This window comes from Solanum verrucosum, unplaced genomic scaffold (genome assembly GCF_900185275.1).
Source record: "Solanum verrucosum unplaced genomic scaffold, falcon-dt-bn FXZP01000038.1, whole genome shotgun sequence".
Lineage (NCBI taxonomy): Eukaryota > Viridiplantae > Streptophyta > Magnoliopsida > Solanales > Solanaceae > Solanum > Solanum verrucosum.
Genome location: NW_026020564.1, coordinates 68,908 through 86,731, shown reverse-complemented (window position 1 = coordinate 86,731; position 17,824 = coordinate 68,908).

Here is a 17,824-nt window from a genome sequence, read left to right as displayed (position 1 = left end):
CGAGGATGAAAGTCAATATTGCCGGACCCTACATTTGATAAGAATATAGGAAAAAGTATGCGTTAGTACAAACATGTACTAAATATGATGGCTAGTATAAATCATCAACATGTAAGCATAATATAGGCATTAGTCAATGTAAGACATATATCATGATCATAAGATACAACATGAAGCATAGGTTATAAGCATAAGAAATATCAACATAGTTTATATGCATAATCAATGCATCTAGATCAACATAATATAAGAGAAACACTTCATAAGCACCATCAAAGCATGCTTGTGCAATGGATGGATACCCCATAAATCTCACCCATACTATGCAAACCATTTTAGGCCCTCATTCATATTCATCATCTTTTGATCTCATCCTTAGCTTATTTCTCATAGAAAAGGGAACATTCACCTTTAGTCAAACATATCAAGGAAGGCAACAATAGCAAAAATCCAAGCTAGGCATACATCATGCAATCAATCCCATATAGAAACATACTAACAACACTTCCTTTAAGTAATGTTGTTACATAGTACACATGCTACTTTGATTAAGGACTTGTCCCTCTTTAGTTATTCTTACTATTCATCGTAGATTATCTCTCTACTAGTTCAAGTCATATCATTACTAATGAATGGTTACAATTTACCAATTCAAGGCTATCAACGAAAAGCACCTTACCATGCTAGACCAAGCTATCATGGAAAGCACACTCTCATGCAAGTCCAAGCTAGTAAAGGAAGGGTATTATTGCTCAATCCAAGCTATCATGAAGTGGTGTTGCCTCACCAAGTCAAGATATCATGCAAGCACTCTATTATGCTAGTTCGAGCTACATTGGAATGATACGATTTCTCAATCCAAGGCTATCCATGAGCTCTACTATCTCCAGCTACCATGACGGGCCTTGTCTTACCAAGTGAAGTTATTCATGAAGGGATATCATATCACCACTTCAATCTAACATAGTTCTTACATGAAGCCTTTGAACACTTACGAGATACTTCTTTAAACATGTCTTAGTTCCTTATGAAGGATTATTAGATCATGCGTGAGAAAACCTTTCACCGTTCATGTCTATATGAATATCTTAGATTCAATTAGGTGAGAAAACCTTTCAACCTTAGAATCATCATTATGTGAGAAAACATTTCACATTATGTTCCTTAGAATCATCATTATGTGAGAAAACCTTTGACATCATGTTCATTATGTGTGCATAAGAATGTCCTTTCAAGTAACACAACATTAATATCATATTATTGACACTGTACTCTCAAAGTGTTCTTAAAGCATTTACATAGACTCTATAAGACATGCATAATCTCATACATTCATAATATAGGTCATGTGGGTAAACCTTCCACAACAATACCATGTACAGTTCAACATTCATCATATAGCTTCCCTCTCAAAGCCTTATTAGTCTTACTCATCATGTTATCTTTACTCTGAAGCCCTACTAGTCAAAATTCAACCTATAAGCTTTATTCTAAACGCCCTAACAATAATCATTTATCATCCATGCCTTTGTCGCAAGACAATTCTAATCTCAAGCCTTACAATTCATAATTCATCATACATAGTGATCTTAGTCAATTCATGTCTATAAGCTTTACTCTTAAGAAATTCATGTCAATGTGCTTCCATCTCAATCAATTTATAATGTAATTCATCAATCCTAGAAGATCACATCTAAGCCCTCAATTTCCCATTTCATGGAATAAAACCCAACTATATCAAATTCACTCTATTAGATCATAACCCATAACATTAGAAGAAACCCTAGTTTGACTTCCTCTTCTAAATTGGCGAAAACATGAGGGCTTCATGGATGAATGGAATCTATGAATGAATAAGCCATCATACCTTGATTACAAAGCCTACCAATCTTAAAACAATGGATACTTGACTTGACCTAGCTTGACCCTCTTCTACTTCTTCACTTTCTAAAGAGAGGATATTTGAGAGAGAATTGGGTTTCCTTTGGGGGTTCAGAAATAATGACTTAATTTGTGAGGTGAAAGCGTTAAAATAGCTTATATAGATGTACAAAGTCTATGCAAAACAACCTCAACTAATATCCACTTAAAGAGTAATTTCCCAAAATGCATTAATTGGGCAGCCTAGTGCCAAACAACACAAGTGGCACACCTCACACTCATGAAGAAGACTCTACTCAATGTGGCTTGTCAGAAAATAAGGACCTTTTTTTAAAAGCCTTTTGCTTTGAATACAATGCTTGTCACAATCCAAAATACACCATAGATATGACAGGTTGTATAGGAACCGGAGGGACCTTACACAAGACACTTGGCATACATACAACACAAAATAATAGACAAACGTAGAATTTAAGTAGAAAGTCTCCTATCATAGAAGAGTATGAAATAAAAGTGGAAGTGTAATCCAAGACATAACAAGCCAATCTAATACGTCAAAATATTGGTTGTGACATAAACCGTACACAATATATAATTCTTGAAAAGAAAAGACGTTAAGATGCGTAAAAAAGGTTACACAATCATCATATCATGAGTAATCACAAAGTCTCCAATGATCAATCAATGGAATAGCCACGAGGTAGAGGAGGAGAAGTATCAGACAGTACATTATTAAACAATATGGGCCCAATTATGCATTAGTACACAAAATGTACTAAGCATGGGGAATTGCATAAAACCAAAAAAACATGAGCATAGGAGAAGGTTAGAAAATATTGTTTTTTTTTTGTGGGTTGTTTACCATTAACCAACATACACCACATGAGATATAACGTGGAATACAATTTATTTCTCCCACACCAAAAAGAGATGTCAAACTAGCAAAGGTAAGGACCATAAACTTCTAGCTTAGGTTGATCCACTAGCTATCTCACTTAAGACAATCCTAAAGGGGCACATTGTTAGGGACAAGAAGATTGCTACTAGAGACTTGGCCTCTCTTAATGAGATATCGTCAATCTAAAAGTGCTCTCGATGCTAAGAAAAATTCTAATTGAATTATTCATATACATATTGTTATACATGCAAAGACACAATTAAACGACCAATCTAATCATAAATTCATAAGTATCTGAGAAACATTTTCCCCATTCTTCTATACAAATCTCATGAGCATATGGGACTTAAAGCTAGGGTAAAAACAATATAGTATAGGTATAAGTGCATAGGAAAAGACAGGTATTTCATGGATTCTTGTGGGTTTCAACATAAAAACCATAATAAATCATCAATTCAATCATAATATAAAGTAATTCAAACATTAGAATCATTTTTGAAAGGAATCCATGATTTGGAGTTAAACCCTAGCTTTTGGGGAAGTTCTATCTTGAAATTGGGGTTTTGAAGGGGCTCCATAGATGAATTCTATAAATGGATGAAGAGCTACCATACCTTAGCAATGAATCCCTATGAATTCACAGTATAAAACCTTGCTCCTTCAACCCTAGATCCAACTTCCTTCTTCTTCTTCCATGATGTTCTAGAGAGGGAATATTTGGAGAGAAGTTGGTTTTGTTTTGGGATTTAGGAATAATAAGGAGGATTACTAAATTTAGGGGTCCTAGATAAATATATAGTCAGTATAAATTAGAATAAAACAACATCACTTAATATTTATTAAAACTGGAAAACCTCAATGTGCCCCTAACTAATACCTCAAAACAGTGCACAGGTAGTTACCCACGACCCAACGACCACGGTCCGTGGAAGGGCCCATGTGGCGTGTTGGTCAATCGTGGTCTTGACAAAGATTTTTGACAATCTACGACCCACTGACCCACGGACCATGGACCAACCCATGGGGAACTGGTCCTGTTATGGCCCACTGGCTATGGCAGATTTCAGGGTCCTCCTGAAGGGCCCATGGTTGGTCCTTGAGGGGTCGTACCTTGACGTCCTAACACAAAATCCTTTATTTTAAGTACGGGGAGTTACGTTTATGACTCTACCCCTCATGTTAAGCTCTAGTTTAGCCTACTTGTTTCTGGGGTGTTTCAAGGAGCTCATATAGGAGTTTTATGAAATGTTATTCCCTCTTCTGAAGGTGGTCAAGTTGAGGGATAATCTTTAGAACATCAAGATAATTGATGGTTAACCTATCCATGAGACATGGTTTAGGTTCCAAAAGTAATGTCCAACTCACAGGTTGTTAGTTCACTTGCAATATTTCTACTGGAGTCTTGACACAATCAACAAAGATGTAGGCAATCAACTTAACAGAGGTAGTATAATAAGTCAATGTTTTGTTGTGGCTTTACTATTGCTCGACGAGATGACTAAAATTAATTGTGCATGGCATACAAGGGATGATCAAGTGACTCCTCTAAATCTCGGGCTGACCAAAGAGCAGTTGGTGAAAAATCAAGAATGTGATGAAAGCATAGCCAAGATTATGACTCAAATGACGCTCTTGACAAAGCATGTCATGGGGGGTGCTTATGAGGCTATGAATTTGGATGATGCGAAATTTGAAAATGAATAGGTTCATTTTGTGTCAATACAAACGGGGAGTTCTTGTTCGAGATTTATAAGGCAGAGCAAAAATCAAGGTTGGAACAATTGTTTTTAGGATGGATGGACAGATCAAGATTTAGATTGTTTCGATCAGGACACATAATGGAGGAGTTGAGATGATGATAATGCTCTTTATGTTCACACTTATGATAGTCCAAAGTCAAAGGATGATTTCAAAAGTTTTCGGACTTAGGATCTTCTTGCTCGTATTCTAAACAAAGTGGAAGGATCAAATGAAGTGCTCAAGGAAATGAAGACAGACTTCTCATCTTTAAATAAGACAGTGACCTGTCACTCGTTCTCAATAAAGCAACTTGAATCCCAAATAAGTCAACTTTCAGTGCAATTAATTTGAAGCCACAAGAGAATCTTGCTACTGATATTTTGGTTAGTTCGAAAATTAATCATGACCATTTGTAATGCCTGGATACTAGTGATCTAAACTAGAGCCTTAAGTGAGGGTTCTAGAGTTTAATGTGAGGGTTTAAATCGTAAATATGACCTCCCAAACTTAGAATTATGGTTTTAGGGTTAGGTTATCAAGGTACGAATCCCCAAGGACCAACCAAGGTGTCCTTGAGGTAAACCCAAGACAGTCCCTAAAATCTGCCCAAAAATGGGCCACCTACGGATGGTACTCACACCCAGTAGGTGGACCCACGCCCCGTGGGAAGGGTTCATGGATAAAGACCCCAATTTTGGATCTGCAGGTCACCACCAACGGAGTGCAGCACGCACCGTGGACCTACCCACGGTCCGTGGGTCAGGGTCTCATGGGTGAGGCCATTCACTCCCTCAAGTCGGTTAGGTTTGTAGGTTAAAGAATATTCTAGAATTAGTTAGTGATTAAGTAGGATCAGTTTATTAGTAATTAGACACCCTATATAAAGCTAATAGACCCTTAATTAGATGATTATAAATCATTATTTTAGATTCACCAAAGAATCCAAATTCCCTCAACAAATTCTCTCTCTAGAAGTAAAGAATAAGAAGAAGAGAAGAAAGCTAGGGAAAATTCCTCCATTGATGCAAGATTTGTGTGGGATTTATAATCAAGGTATGATAGCTTATTCATCCTTGGATTCTTCCATCCATGGAACCTCCTAGATTTCCCCCAATTGTGAAGAAAAACCCCAATTCTAGCTAGGGTTTCTTCCTACAATGTGGGTAGTGTTGAGTATGTATCCAATTGAGTGGATACTACTTGTTTATGACTGATTTACTATTGAATTATGGGTTTCTTCCTACAATGTTGGTAGTGTTGAGTATGTATCCAATTGAGTGGATACTACTTGTTATGATTGATTTACTATTGAATTATGATATTATGATGAATTTATAGGTTTTTCATGGTTAACCCAAGTCTAATCGACGAAATTGATATTATGTGGGTTTATGCCATGAAAGGTGAAATTGAAGACTTAGAGTTGCCCATTAGCATGCATATAACGGAGCAACCAACCCCCTTCAACATCTCTCATAATGTGTTCTACGTTGTTGAAAGCTAGATCCACATGAGGTGTGTAATGCATAGCTAAAGAAACGCCAGTCACTATCTGAATGAGTAAACAAATACCCGCTAACGAACCGAACCCCCACCAATAACTAGGATTGCTCGAGGTTGGATAATCTATCAAATGCTGATTAAGTGTGGAGGATATAGGTTGTTTAAGAAGAGAGAGTCGTTGGTTCCTTATAGTCATTTCTTTTTTTCTCTTTTCTATCGTGACAACTCTTGTTCCCCCACCTTTTAGCGTTCAAGGATGAAAGAAAGTCAACCTATTCCTGAAATTGCGGTCAGTATCGTACCTCTTTAGTTGCCGCCCTAAAATTGATGATGTCTATAGTAATTGGTCATGAATGAAAGAATGTAGCCATGAATTGAAATAGATTTTAGTATATATGATGGATCATGACTAGTAAAGTTGAAAATGAACCTTTATGATGAATTATGACTAGAATCACCTATTAATGAAGAATGTGATTAGAATGCCATGAAATCTAGGTATGAATGATGATGATAAGAAGTAAAGCTTTGAGAGTAAGGCTTGTAGTCATGAATGTTAGGGCTTTGAGAGTAAAGCTATTATGATGTGATCTTGTTGTGTATTGTTCAAAGCATATTCTCAGATACACACTTAAGCATAAAAAAGCTAGGAGATGCAAGGTTCTCTCACATAGAATATAATAGCTTGTAGTTGAGACATAAGATCCCTTCATGAATAACTTGACTTGGTATGATAAAGCCATGCTCGGTAGGATTTCTCATGGTAGCCTTGGATTGAATCATAGTGCTTATCCTAAGGATAGCTTGAACTAGCATCATAGAATGCATTCATGGTAGCATGACTTGGTTAGGCAACGACCATTTCATGGTAGATTAAGTTTGAGGAATTATACTCTCCTAAGGGTAGCTTACATTAGCATCATAGTGTGCTTGTAAGGGTAACATGACTTAGTTGGTCTAAGACTATTTAATGGTAGCTAGGATGGTATACTTGTACCCTTCCTAGAATAGCTTGGACTTGCATCATACATATGTTTTTCCATGGTAGCTTGGTCTAGCCTAATAGGGAGTTATTCCTTGGTAGTCTAGAATGATAAATAGCAATCATTGAAGTATGATAGCCTAAAGTAGTACTTAGCATGGGTAGGATTATGGGGTCTTATTCATGCATTGCTCAAGTATTACTAAAGCTACTTATGAAGTGTGTCTCTTAGGTGTTGCATGCTTAGCTTGGGTTGAGTAATAGTACCTTTGTTTGGTTGCCTTGAATAGGTGAATTATGACCATTCATGAGTAATAACTTGTCTTGGACTAGTAAATAGGTACTCTTCCATGACTATTATGAATATGAGGGACAAGTCCCTAATCCAAGTAGCATGTATATGATGGAACTAGATTACTTCAAGGAAGTATTGTAAGCATGTCCTAATATGAGATTTGCCTATGTGATATATGCTTAGCTTGGAATATTGCCATAGGTGCCTTTCCTTTGAATATGTTTTACTAAAAGTGGTAGTTAGTGTGGATGGGATTATAGGGTCTCATTCATGCATTGCACAAATATTCTTAGAGGTTACTTGAGAAGTGGTTCTCTTACGATATTAAGGACTCAAGAGCGAATAATGCTTATATGATGCTTATGTTGGAGACTTTGCTTATGATTATGATATTGTTTCTTATGTTTATAGTTATGTTTCATGAAGTATCTCTTTTGTCCATGGATTATGTTTATGTTGACTAACCCTTATGTTATGCTCTTATGATCTAATGCTAGATATCATATTTAGTACTTTTGTACTAACACATACTTTGCCTACATTCTCATCAAATGTAGGGTTCAGAGATTTGAGTTCCATTTTTGGAGAAAAGTTTCTAGAAGTGCAAGGAGTTGAAGACTTGGTGAGTCCTCATAGCTTCGAGGATAAATGCACCATTTCCTTTTATGTCTTTCTTTATGTTTTGAGACTATTTAATGGGCTTTGTCCTAAGAGTTATTCAAAGTATTGTAGTAGATTGTTTGAGACAAAAAGTGTAGTAAGAATTCCACTTTGCTTTTGTAAAGACTTTGATTGTATGAAAAATGTTTTAAAATTCCGCACTTTTCTATAGTCTTATGTTATGATATGCTAAGTGGCTTACATTGGATCCTTCGAGGTTCTATGTGCCATGTTACATCTAGGGTGTACCCGTGGGTCGTGACAAACTTGGTAATCAGAGAACAAGGTTTAGAATGGTTCTAGTATTGTCTCAAAACACAACTAGTAGAGTCTTGTTCATAAATATGAAGCACGCCACATTTATGAATAGGAGGCTATTGGATGTTTAGGAAATCCCACTTCTTCATTCTCTAAGTCGTGCCATAGAGTTTGGCTATAGTAGGTCCTTCTTCTTATATGTGCCCTATGTTTTTTCAGGGTATGGCTAATAAAAGGGCAAATGCTAGGAAGAATGAGGAAGGCAATGAAGAGTAAGATGTTCCTCTTCAATTTCCACCCCAAGCTCCTCCTCAAGCTCCAATTGACCCCATAGGGGAGAGTGTTACTCATGTGGAGTTTAGGCCGGGCTTTGAATTGTTGGCTCAAGCCATGATGACTCAAGCCAATAGAGAGATGGTAGCTCCGTTGAACTCTAATATGAATTCCACAGGTTTAAGAGTCTAGAGTTTTTGAGGATGAACCCTCCGGAGTTCTATGGCTCCAAGGTGGAGGAGGATCCTCAAGAGTTTATAGATTAAGTGTATAAGGTGCTAGCTATCATGGGGTTGACTTCGGGAGAGAAAGTGGAGTTAGCCGCTTACCAATTTAGGGGTGTAGCACAAATTTGGTATGAACAATGGAAAGATGGTAGGCTGGTAGGAGCGGGTCCCAAAGAGCGGGAATGGTTCAAAGAAGCATTTCTTGATAGGTTCTTTCCCCGAGAGTTAAGGGAGGCTATGGTGGAAGAATTCATTAAACTTAGGCAAGGTAGCATCAGTGTCAAGTAGTATGCCTTGAAATTTACCCAACTATCCAAGTATGCTCCATCTATGGTAGCAGATTCGAGAGATAGGTTGAGTAGGTTCTTCATGGGGGTGTCCGACTTGGTAGCAAAAATGTCGTACGGCAATGCTCCATCATGATATGGATATCTCACGTCTTATGGTGTATGCTCAACACATAGAGGAGGATAAACTCAAGGATAAATCTGGGGAAAAAAGAGGGCTAGGATGGATGATGATAAGTACTTTTATGAGGAGTCCGATGGACATGGTCGCTCTAGGAAGCGACAAAGGTTTTCCGGACAAGGTTCTTTTAATACTCCGAAGAATAAGGAGGAGAGGATGATGAGTCCACCATTTGGACTCATTTAGGGTTTAATTTTAATAGATTTAGTGTCCTCGAATGCACATTTTGTCTCAACAACTGATATAAATTCTTCAATTTCAGGTATTTGAACTTAGGGACAAACCATGGACACTATTGAGCAAAAAGGAACAAGGCAGCTGAAAGAACGAAGAAAAGAAGGCCTGAGGATCACCTAAACCATTGGGTGAGTCACTGAATGGCCTTTGTCTCACTGAATGCTCCACTGTGCCAAGCCTGAAGGAGAAAATCAAGTCGGCGATAGAAAGGAGCAGTCGGCGAATCGCCGAACACTTTTGTCATGCAGTGCCTTATCGCCCTAAGTTACAGAACCTCAAATCAGCTGAAGCCCAATGTAGAATGGCGATTTAGACCAAAGGGCGGATCGCCGATGACTAACTGCGTCGAGTGGACCTTCGCAACACACTTTTTGACAACTATAAATACTTGTTTAAATTTTTAGCTTAGAAAGGAGATTGTTAGGGAATCATATTATTATTCAGTTTTTGGGCTTAGAACTAAGAACTAAGTTTGAGAGACATTTTTCCTTAGCTTTGGAGATTTTGAAAATTCCCATTTTGAAGAAATTGGAAGTGGGTATTGAAGATTCTTCATCTTAGACGTGTGTAAAGGCCATACCAATCATACCCACTTGATGGAAACATTTTTCGGTATCGATTTCTATCTCTTTACTATGTCTAGCTAAAATCCCAATTCTTGGGGTGTGATTATATGAGTATGGGTTGAATTTACTGTTCAGTATTGTTAATTGATTGTTTATTCAATGTTTAAAGGTGATTTCGTTCAGTGGTTGTGTTTGAATTTAATAGGGTTGTTGTTGCAAATACAATTTTAACTTCATGCTTTCGGCTTGCTCGAGAGAGAGGTCATAAAATCAAAACTATTGAATCAATGGTCTGTGGTTATTAGGTTTTCGTGGGTTCAGCTCGAGAGAGTGAATCCTAGACCCTCTCCCACACATTCAGCTCGAGAGAGTGAATAGACTAAGGTGAATGGTCTGCTTCATTGCCGCTTATTGGTGTTCGAGAGAAACCAATTTTATTTGCGGTAAATTGTTCGAGAGAAAGTTTACCCCCACTATATTCTAGCTTAGTTACCAGTTTACAGCGATTTACTATCAATAGCAATTACCCGGTTGTCTACCTTAGCCCATAATCTTATCACATCCCAAGAATCCCGTCTCCATATTTGTATTTTCGTTTTTAGTTGTTGTTTTAGTTGATAATTGATTAAAAAAAACCCTTTTGATACTTGACACTTGTGTCTCCCTTTAATTTATCATGTTTTTCTTCATATATATTTATAGCTATAATTGACTTGAACACATTTATGCTTTTCTACTGATTCTCAATTACGAACCGCTCCCTTGGGACACGACCCCAACTCACTAGTTGGGTTATATTACTACTCACGATAGTTGGCACTTGAATTGGAAGTAGTGTTCTGATACGTGAAATCAAAATGGCGCCGCTGCCGGGGAGTGGTGTTATTTGAGAATTTTTAGCTAAGTTAAATTTTGTTCTTATTAGTTATAGCTCTACTTACTTAATTTTTAGTTTTGTTTTGCTTGTTTGTGTTGAAAATAGGAAGTATGAGCATGAATGACATCCAAATAGGCCATCAAGACGACATTGGAAAACTCAACGATGTCAACGAGCCTCATGCTAATGACCCCTACCTCATGGGTGGTATTGATGTAATTCGCTTGCCCCCGGGCAAAGGAATGCGGTGTTCCACATCACAAGTACTATGTTGCAACTCTTGAAACTAAAAAGGCTTTATAGTGGTTTGGCTCATGAGGATCACCATGAGCACATTAGAAACTTCGGTGATATATGCGGACCATCTCCTTCATGAATATCTCCCAAGAATCGGTCTGATTGGGGTTGTTCCCATTTTGTTTGATGGGAGAAGTGTGCAAGTGGTTGACTGAATAGCCACATGAATCAATCACTTCGTGGGAGGAGTTGGTTACCACATTTCAAGTGCGATGTTTCCCTTCCTCGAAGATGATGACTCTTTTGGGCAGCATTCAAAGCATCAAGCGTCTAGAAGGCGAGCCAATTCATGAAACTTGGCTGCGATTCAAAATGTTGGTGCTTCAATGCCCAACCCATGGCTTGCCTGATAACGTGTTGCTGCAATATTTTTATCGGAGTCTTGACTCAGTAAATAAGGGTGTTGCTGACCAACTTTTTTCGGGAAGTTTGATGCAACAACCATATGTGATAGCGGCTCAGCTCTTGGATGGCATGACTACCATAAACAGGGTGTGGTATACCTGTGAAGACCAAGTCTCCCCTCTCACGTTCAAGTTGACTAAGGAACAGATGGAAAAGGACCAAGAGAGGGACCAGAAAATGTGCAAGATCATGACACAACTTGATATTTTATCTAAAAATGTCATGGGAGCTGGTGCTCGAAGTATCAATGTCATGGGTGTCAGGTGTGCTAATCCAGATTAGTAAAAGTTTGAAGTCTTGTATAATGAAGAGGTAAATTTCCTAGCCAACCAAGGCGGTGGTTATCGTTCAAACTACCCAAGGCATGCTGGTGATGAGTCCACAAATTGGACTAATTTAGGGATTAATTTTAATAGAAATAGTGTCCTCAAATGCTTATTTAGTCTAAAATTTTGATGAAAACACTTAAGTTTCAGGTATTTGAAGTTTTAGTGAAAGCATGGACACTTAGGCGCAAAAAAGGAACAAAAAGGTTGAAAAGAATGAGAAAATGAAGGCTTGAGGATCGCCGAGTCCACTTGGCGAGTCGCCGAAGGGTCTCATTCGCCTTTTGTTCTAGTGTGCTGAACTTGAAGGAAAGGATAAAGTCGGTAGAAAAAGAGAACAGTCGGCACATCGCCGACAAGTTCAGTGAAGCAGTACTATGTCGCCCAATGACCTAGAGCACGACGATGCAGAAAGATGGAGCAAGACGGCGATGAACTACACCAAAGGGCAAATTGTCGAGTTGATCGGCGATTTCGACTAATGTCACCGAATGATCCGCTGCAGCCCTGATTTTTGAAAACTATAAATACTCGTTGAGAGTATCAAATTTTTAGTATCAGATTTTTTAGTGTGAAACAATTAATATAATTTTAGCACTTTTTATTTTTGCTCTGAGTTTGAGAGGGTTTTGAAACTTGAAGAAGAAGAGGGTTTCATCTCCAAGGATTTGAACTTGGGTCTCTTGGATTCTTCATTCTTGTCCTGTAACAAGAATTAAATCTTCATACCCATTTGAAGGCAATCTCATTTAGGTATAAATTTCTATCTTTTGATGTGTGGCTAAAAACCCCAATTCTTGGGGTGTGATTTAGCGAATATGGGTTAAGATTGTTGTTGGGTCTTGCTTACTGATATGTTAGATGTATTTTAATGGTGATTTCACCTAGTGGTTGTGGTTTAATTTAATGGGTTTGTAGTTGCAAATACAAAACCACCCATGTGTTTTCAGCTTGCTCGAGAGAGAGCTCGCGAAACCAAGACCGCTAGACTGATGGCCTAAGGAATGGGTCAACATGAGGTTCAGCCCGAGAGGGTGATCCCTAGTCCCATATCCTAACACTCAGCTCGAGAGAGTGAGTGGGGTAAGGCGTAAGTTAGTCTTCATGCGACAAGTGGGTGTCCGAGAGGAACCCATTTGAAACGGGGTATATTGCTCGAGAGAGAATTTATTCCCACATATAGCTTAGCCTAGTAACTATTATCTTGCAAATTTTCTATCGAAAGCATGTACTCAATACTTTAGATTAACCCGTATTCCGGTCAAATCCCAAGAATCCCCTCTCATTCATAGATTCTTTGTTATTTCTATTTCTATTCTTTGTTATTTCTATTATCTTGCTATTCTTTGTTAACACGTTTGTGTCCCCCTTTAACTTACAATGTTTTTAATCGTTAATGTTTTTAGCTACGACTAGTTAGAACTAAATTTTATTTTTCTATTAATTCTCGAAACCACTCCCCAACCCTTGGTTGGGTTACTATATTATCGATGATCGTAGACACTCAAACCGTAGGTTAGTGTCGTTGGTCAAGATAAACATCAAAACGGCGCCACTGCCGAGGAATGGTATTATTTGGGAATTCTTAGTTAAGTAGAATTTCTATTTTTAATAGTTGTAGTTTTACTAAATTTTTAGTTTTGTTTCGCTTGTTTGTGTGTTGAAATAGGAAGAATGAGTTTGAATGATGACAAAGGTCCCAATGGACCAATTGTTATCTTCTCTCTACCCAGAGCCAAAAGAGGGGTGGCCTCATGAAAATGAGGCAAACCTCACAAATGGAACTTGAGTAAGGAGTTGCATCGTGACACGACGTTAAATAAGGCGCTTCTTGGAGTCAACCCAAGGTTTTACCGCTTTATTTTTGCTTTAAGAAATAACGGTGTGTTGTTTGTGTAGGTCAAAGTATGGAAAGGGAGTGAAAAGTGCAAATGGACGAGCCAAAGGTCAAGTCGGTGCATCGCCGAAGAAGTCGGTGACCCCGACTTACACCACTGTTGGATTAAAGACAACTTCAAAGTGGAGTCTGTAAAACTCGGTGTGCCCTAGAACTTATTGGCGAAACGTCGACCTGGTCGGCGATTGCTTTCTAGTCTGCCGTTTGAACCCCTTGTTTAACTGGAGGTCCTGTAAAACTCGGTGAGGTAAATGACCATTCGGCATGTCGCCTGCTGGATCAGTGAGTGCAACTAATGTCGCTGAATGGTTGAAAACTGGATGGTTTATAATGGCCAAAGGTCCAAAGATTTGAGATCTTTCACTTTCCCTCACTTTAAGTCTTCACAAATTCACAGCAAGGTAGTATTTTCAATATTCTTACATTCTACTAGTATTTTAGTTAAGTGATCTGTGCTCAGAGTTGGATTTCTTTGCTGTCTAGCTTTTCAATCACATTCTAATCGGTACAGAAGGTTTGTTATCCAAATCCCGATTTTACTTTTGAATAGTTTGAACTCTTTTGCAATGATCAAATCTTATTGATGTGTGCTGGGCCTTTCTGCTAGGGTTAGATTGTTTATTTCAATTTAAAAATTGTGCCCGTATTTGTTGTGATTGTAATTAAATAAAATCACATCGGGTTGTGCTTGATGTTGTTTTGATTGTTTGGGTAGAGTTGTAATAGCCCGTGTGCAATGATGAAAGCTGCTTAATGATAGAATGGATAACCACATTCTTAAGAGCAAATATCATCAAATAGCAAAACTTGGCAAAATCGGGAGAAGTCTGGATATTCCGAAGTGATGGGTAGTATGGGTCTTGTTTAAATTTCGTTAGTGCATCTTCTGATTTTTGCTTTCGGGGTTTGCGGGAATGAATTCGAGAAGATGGATTGAAAATGAATACGTTGGACCATTTGGCGAGCTGAGTCGAGCTCGCCGAATCGTTCGACGGTTCGCCCTATGTCTCCATCTCGCCCTTGATAGTAGGTCAAATTGGCCGAGACTATAACTTTGGGCGAGAAGCCATGGGTCGCCGAACGCACTCGGTGACTCGCCGAAAGTACTCTCGATCGCCCTGTCTATACTACCCCTGAGACCTTATGCAATGTACCTTTCGGCAGACAAACCCTTGCTCGCAGAAAGTAGGTGGCGAGTCACCGAAAGGAATCTTCTATCGCCGACTTGCTATAATTAGATGCCAACCCTTTCGGCGATCCCGAGTTAGCTCACCAAAAAGGTTCGACGATTTGCCAATCTACTTGGCGAGCCTTTCTGCAGTAGATTGCATGTGCTTCTATTTGCTCTTTCCCATAACTCCTCCCAAATCTGTTGCAGTTATGAATAAACCTAATAAAGTTAGTAGAAACAAACCACCCCGACACAAAGAAAAAGGGATCAAAATCAATGAGGATGCAACTGCATCCATGCACAAGGCCACCAAAATTTCCACAACTGGTGGGAAAGACAAGGGCGAGGACAAAAATGTTGAGCTATCAGATGCAAGTTCCGATAGTACTAGTTTTTACACCAATGACCCAACAACATATGATAGTGAGAGCATGGGTTCTGAAGACAATGAACTGATGGAGGCACAGAGGAATGAGTTATGATCTAAGCAAATGAATGACCCATCTCAGATCAGAAATCCTCGATCCACCACTCAGACTCCTCCAGTTTCAGAGAAGGAAATAGTTCTGGCACCTCCAGTACAAGGCCCCCCACCTAAATCAATGAACAGATTAAAGTCTAAGGGGCTGAGAAAGATCATTAAGGAAAAATGACTCTCCATAGATGGGGTGATCGATAAGTACCCCGAGATAACAAAGTGCCTGAAACATCACAAATTTCAAATATTCACAAAACCCCATGGCTCTTACATACCAAGCCGGGTTAGAGAGTTTTACAATGGATACAGTGCATTGGTACCTCAAAGAAGGTGGATGAAATGAAAAAGTGGTTAGCCCCGCTGATCTCAGATGATATTGCTCCAAAATGGCTAGCAGAATGAGTTTCAATTGAAAAGAAAGATCTGAGCATAGCTTTGAGATACTCGTTTGGGTTCATCAGCAGCACAATTTTGCCATCACAGAACGAATTAATCCTTCGCCTTACTAAGGCAGCTTGTCTTGGATGCATCATAGAGAAAACCAAGATAAATCTAGGGATTTCATTTTTTTTTTCTTTCTTTCTTTTTTTCAAAATTCCACTAATGGACCCCAAAACACCTTTGACCAACTTTGACTTGAAAAGTTGGATCAAATGTACTTTCTTCTTTCTTCTTCTTCAAGAGCAAGTTGAAGACACCAAGAACACATAGAACACCCAGAACACACACTAAACCCCAATACACTCAAATCAACTCGAAATTGGCTCAAAATTTAGGATTTTCTTCCCTACAACTAAGAGAACAAAGCCCACTAATTATTAACCTCCAATTTCTCCTCAATCAAAAGACCCATTTTCAAAATTTGAAAAACTTGAAACCCTTCAATGGTAACTTCATTTCTATAACTCCAAATTGAACAAAATTTGAAACCTAGACTCAAAAAACACTAGGGAACAAGGATCTAGTGTCAAAAACAATAAATCAAACTAAAAAAAATGATAAGGGTTCCAATTGGGGATGAAACCAATTGAAATCAAATGGGGAATGAAACAACACAAAGGTAAGATAGATGAGAAATAAGAGATGAGAAGAGAAGAAAGAAAGGCAATTGAATAAAAAATCAACCAAGGAAGAAGAGAAACTTGAATTCAAAAAGAAACAACTCAAATTGAAAACCACAAATGAGCAATCTCAAGTGAAATCAAGGTTAAAGAAGTCCTAAATCAACAATGAGAATCCACCCATCACTAATCTAGATTAAGCTACACTAAGCTAGGCTATCCTAAAGGGATTCCACCCTTAAACTACACTCTTCCAAAATAAAAGAGACTACTATTTATACTAATAAAATAAAGAAGACACTAATTTGACAATTTTACCCTTAATGAGGTAAGGGCCTTATTTGGTTGACTTCTTTTGTGAATTCTTGAAAATAAAGTCAAGAAGACACTTCTTTGACAATTTTACCCTTAATGAGGTAAGGGCCTTGTTTGGTTGTCTTCTTTTGTGAATTCTTGAAATTATGAGATGACCATTTGCACAAATGGCCTCTTTCTTTTTTCTCTTCATTTAGATGGACCTTCCACACATTGTACTTCTTGATTTTGTGTCCATCAAGATCCTCTAATGCTTTTACGCGATCCATGCTATCCATGTTGTGATCAACCTCCCTCTCTGTCTTTCTTTATTTTACATTCTGGATATTTTGTGTTAATTGCATTTGAGGACAAATTTCTTTTATTTGTGGTGGGGTGAGGCTCACCTTTTGTGTGCTATATGTGTTCGTATTTTGTATATATATATTTGTGTTGTTCCGTTTAAAATTATGTTTACACTACTTTTTGTGGATGTTTGAGCTTATGACTCCCTTTTGTTTTAAACTACAAAAATAATTTTGACTCTTCCGACAAATTTTCATTTTAAAAATTTTTTCACCACCTCTTGTGCTGAAAGTGGTTGTTCTTGTACAAATTCAAGTCTCGGTTTTGATCATTACCGATGACTTGAACGATGCTCTCAATTGAACAAACATGAACGTGCTACTGCGATGAGACCAAATGAAGTTGCATAGACTATATATGAACTCTTTGCATCTCGTGGTGATTAGCCATTTATCAAATTAATTCTCTTGTAATGACCGTTGACACTAGCAAAAGTGTGTGGTCTTGTTTGAATTAAGTTTCAATGCCTTGTGTGATGAGCTTACTTTGAACCTTGCATGAATAAACCTAGAATTTTCCCCGTTAGTCTGATTGATCCAGTAAGGTATGCTCTTGAAATGATCTTAGGCAACTTTTGAAGAGTGTGAGCCCAATTTAACATATACCTCTTTTGTGGCCTATCCGTGAGCGTGTGAAACTCTCTTGAACACCCTTTGAGCCTTAC